Source organism: Palaemon carinicauda, chromosome 43, assembly GCF_036898095.1.
Source record: "Palaemon carinicauda isolate YSFRI2023 chromosome 43, ASM3689809v2, whole genome shotgun sequence".
Classification (NCBI taxonomy): Eukaryota; Metazoa; Arthropoda; class Malacostraca; order Decapoda; family Palaemonidae; genus Palaemon; species Palaemon carinicauda.
This window is the reverse complement of record NC_090767.1, coordinates 52408869-52413868: the sequence shown is the minus strand read 5'-3', so window position 1 is coordinate 52413868 and position 5000 is coordinate 52408869. Positions and strand designations below refer to the sequence as shown.

The following is a 5000-nucleotide window of genomic DNA, read 5'->3' as shown; positions in this document are numbered from 1 at the left end:
CCCTTCTCACCAGAGGCCAACTCTAATACGAACTTCCGAGGGGGAAAACGGTCCTTCCGAGGAGATCCTCAGGGGGAGGGGAAATATCTACTGGAGGATTTGAGTCCTGGAAGGAGAATGGGACTCGTGTCTCGCTATCCCAACAGGAGGAGGAGGAGAGGGAGAGATCCTTCTTACTCATGCACTCAAGAAGAAGAGGAGTCAACAAGAATCAATGCTCGTTAGTTAATGAATATCTCCATTGGATGTTGATAATAATGGTGTGCACACAACTTCATTCTGTCTTAGTATAATCGAATAGCTTTTATTGTCTGTTATCAAACATAAGACTTGAAGGAGACAAGACAAATGTCCTAATCACTAATAGGAACCAGAAGGATCCTTTTTTCAATTCTATCCAATTTTTAACTAGTCAGGAAAATGGAATTTAACTAAATAAAACCTACTCGCATCAAGGGGATATATATATATATATATATATATATATATATATATATATATATATATATATATATATATATATATATTATATATATATATATATATATATATATATATATATATATAGGGGTGTGCGTATTTCACACACAAAAAAGAAACTGAGAATTCAGTTGCAAGCCATTTATCTCCTGCCCCCCCACATCTTTGACCCTCCACAGCTGAAGGGAGAGGATTTATTTAAAGGGTTTCCATTAAATCCCTTCCCTTTGGGATTAAATCTTTTGCCTTAATCCCCAAATAGGATTATAAAGGACTGGCATTCTCAATGGAGGTATTTGAATAGTCTAGAGGTGATTTAGTCCCATTTAGTCTCATTTTGATAGTGATGATGATAATGTCATCTGAATTGTGAACATTAATGATTAGGCTCAACTTTCCTCTCATCAAAAACTTGATTGGTTATCTCTGCTTTTATCATTAATGACGTCATAGTTACTTCATAAAGGATATAATATGCGCTTTGCTCATAATGATAAGAATGAAAATCTTGTTCTGAAATTTAGACTTCAGGAAACAGGAAGATGATTCTCTCTCTCTCTCTCTCTCTCTCTCTCTCTCTCTCTCTCTCTCTCTCTCTCTCTCTCTCTCTCTGAATTACTCCAGTGATTATGCAACAAGTCTCCATCTCTCTCTCTCTCTCTCTCTCTCTCTCTCTCTCTCTCTCTCTCTCTCTCCTCTCTCTCTCTCTCTCTGAATTACTCCAGTAATTATGCAACAAGTATCTCTCTCTCTCTCTCTCTCTCTCTCTCTCTCTCTCTCTGAATTACTCCAGTAATTATGCAACAAGTCTCTCTCCTCTCTCTCTCTCTCTCCTCTCTCTCTCTCTCTCTCTCTCTCTCTTCACCAGATATTGAATTATTACATCATTAGACTCACAGACAGACAGAGACAAAAGCAGCACTGTTGTTTGTGTCTTTGACTTTACAAATTCAGTGTTTGTTTGTTCGTTTGTTCGTTGATATTGTGCAAGGTGAAGGGTAATGGTTGCATTGTGTGTCTGAGAAATAGATGTGCTGTTGGTTATGTATGAAATGAACTTTCATTGAATCCTGGGTTTATTTTGGTCAGGATCAGAACAAAGATGACATTTTCCCCTTTTGCAACAGATTTGTAAAATGCAATTTCATGCAAGAACCAACGAGAGATATCAACGGAGAGAGAGAGAGAGAGAGAGAGAGAGAGAGAGAGAGACGAGAGAGAGAGAGAGAGAGAGAGAGATGACCTGATCCGACCTCAAAACAACCTAACCATTAGAGAAGGCCTTTGGTCATTTCTCTCATTCAGAGGAACAAGTTGGAATTACACAAGAAGATCGGTTGTTGTTATTATTATTATTTATTGGTGTTGTTGTTGTTGTTGTTGTTGTTGTTGTTGTTGTTGTCGTTAAACTATATTTTCAAAGAAAAAAATCTCAAGATAAATTTATTTGACATTTTAGAAGTCAAAAAACTAAAAGAGGAGAAGACCTTGACACGATCTGTTTTGGAAGCTCCTGGCTCAGACCAGAATCGTTTTTCTTCGTGAGGTTCACCTATAAGGTATCGGAGGTCAGAGGTGAAAGGTCAAAGGATGTAACATTAGGTGTTAACAAGGTCTCTGAAATGCATAAGTGAGCCCAAGACAAATTTGCAAGTCTCGATGATGAAGTTTTTGTTGACAAACAACAACAACAACTTTACCTCTTCTTCTTCTTCTTCTTCTTCTTCTTCTTCTTCTTCTTCTTCTTCTTCTTCTTCTTCTTCTTCTTCTTCTCTTCTTCTTCTTCTTCTTTTTGATAATATCTGGTATAAACACAATTGGTTTACCTAAAATGGGGCAGATTTTAACTCTATGGAACATTTCCTCAGGTGGGGATCCTGAGTCTTAGGACATTTTCCTATATGTAACAGAAACTGAAATACCATAAGAGGCTATGCTCTACCTGTACTGAATGGCCTCCCTGCCCCAGGGCAGAGCCTTCTTTGTACTGGTTCCTTAATTCAATCATATAAAGTATCACGTATTATCTTAGGAATCTTCCTCTCTCACATTCTCAGATTACCCTCATGGGAAGAACTGTCCCTCTCCCTTTTCGTACCACTCACAGGACAATGTCCAGGTCTCCTCTCCACCCATGCTAGGACCAGGAGGGCGCAGGAAATGGCTGCTGATGACTCAGCACATAGAGACATACCTATAAGCTCCCCTAAAACCTTTCATCTCTATCTCACAGGGACCCAACCCCCTTTTCGAATTTGACTTCACGTTGTTGCAACAACATTTTTCCGATTTTTTGTTCCGAATACCCGAAAATGTACGTGGAGATCCCTTAGAGTTTATCCTCTCTTATGCCCATATAAGGGCATAGGAAAGTTCCTAAAAATGTTGCTCTATTGAGCCCCCCCGACACTTACACGCATTTCTGGCACGCAAAATGCGTGCCAGTGCGTGCCACTTTTGTGGCACGCACTGGGAGGTTCCCGCACTGTTCACGACAGGTTCACGACACTTTCAAGCATAGTTCACGACAAGTTCACACCACGTTCACTCATCTTTCCGCATCTTTCCGCATCGTTCACGCATCGTTCATGCCAGTTCACGCCAGTTCACGACTTGGCCAAATCATATATAAAGACAGGGCTTCCTACATGATTTTTATCAAAAGCATATTCTTGTGCTAATCTTTGATTAATATTCCCTGTATTAATATATAGGTTATCTTTATAGATATTTGTAACAATTATACTTCTATTTAGTAAATATTTTTTTATTTAATTATTATTATAGGTAATTAGCTGGTTTGAATAATTTTTAAGCTTTATAATTTACTGAAAAAATAATATTTTATGGCAGTTATATGTTGATCAGATATTTGGAACCCACTTTACATTATCTTAGAATTTGATTGAAAGATGACTATTCCATTCATTAGTTTTTGTGCTATAAAATCAATAATTCTCTCTCTCTCTCTCTCTCTCTCTCTCTCTCTCTCTCTCTCTCTCTCTCTCTCTCTCCGAGGGATAAGAGAGTGAAGGGGGTCAAAGTTAGTGAAAAATTAAGTGCAAATTCCTTAGATTTGCGCCTAGGTCTATGTTAGTGTAAGTGTGAATAACAATTTTGCCGATAGACTTACTCAAAGGGTAAAGTTGTAGATGGTGCAGGAGAATAAAGGAAAAGTTTTCAATATATTATAAAAGAGCGGAATAGATGAATTTGAAATGTATTTATTTAATGGTGTATCTGTATAGGCCTACAGCTGTAGTAGGCCTTCAGTGTCTATATCTCTGTATTTGAATTGTCTCTTTATGTAACCTATTATGTTTTGTGCTTTCTTTTCAGCTTTCATGCTCTGTTTGGTGAACTTCAAATCCTTGCTGATAACAATACCAAGAGAGAGAGAGAGAGAGAGAGAGAGAAAGAGAGAGAGAGAGAGAGAGAGAGAGAGAGAGAGAGAGAGAGAGAGAGAGAGAGAGAGAGAGAGAGAGAGAGAGAGAGAGCTATCAGTTTTTTGTTCCTAGTCTATGATACATCAAAATATTGAAGCTTATTCTCTCTCTCTCTCTCTCTCTCTCTCTCTTCTCTCTCTCTCTCTCTCTCTCTCTCTCTCTCTCCTCTCTCTCTCTCTCAATTAAATAAGGAGAGGGGAGAGGTGAAAGAATATATTGTCATTATACAGATTTTTTCTTTGATGATTTTGAGGAAGTAGGGATAAATCCATTGATTTAATTGCCACGCACTGGCACACATCCTCCCGCATCCTCCTGCATCGTCCCTCAGTAGGGATAAATCCATTGATTTAATTTCCATGCACTGGCACGCATCCTCCTGCATCATCCCTCAGTAGGGATAAATCCATTGATTTAATTTCCATGCACTGGCACGCATCCTCCCGCATCGTCCCTCAGTAGGGATAAATCCATTGATTTAATTGCCACGCACTGGCACGCATCCTCCCGCACTGTTCACTCCAGTTCCCGCATTGTTCACGACAAGTTCACGCCAATTTTGGCGTGACAATGCGTGCTACAAATTTTGAACATTTCAAAAATCTCGGCACGCATGTTCACGTCAAGTTCCACCGCAGCTCCCGCATCGTTGACGCCAGTTCACGCCACAATGCATGCCACAAATGCGTGCAAGTGTCAGGGGGGCTATATTATTAGGAGCACACACACTTCCTCTCTCTCTCTCTGTCTCTCTCTCTCTCAGGACCAACTCATCTCTCTCGTACACGGTGATCAATCGACTGCTGTGAGGAGAGAGAGAAGTAAATAACGTACTTTCAATTGAAAAGAGACTTCATATGTTATTGAAGCTGTTGGTTAATGAAAACCTTAGTTAATGAAGACCAAGTTAATGAAATAATTGGGTATTGAAGACCTTGAGTGTCACACAGACAGACATCACAATAGGCTCCCATAATGTTCGGTTCGCCAAATAAAAGGAAATAAATAAAGTATTTTCTGACTTTCACAAAACACTACAAAAGGTTTTTCCAGTTTACCCTCCTCAGCCATTCC

At 39.1% G+C, this 5000-nt stretch overlaps 1 pseudogene; it reads right to left on the bottom strand.

The window, feature by feature from the left end:
• Nucleotides 1–5000, bottom strand: part of LOC137633883 (SCAN domain-containing protein 3-like) — a 142643-nt pseudogene that overhangs the window by 132945 nt on the left and 4698 nt on the right.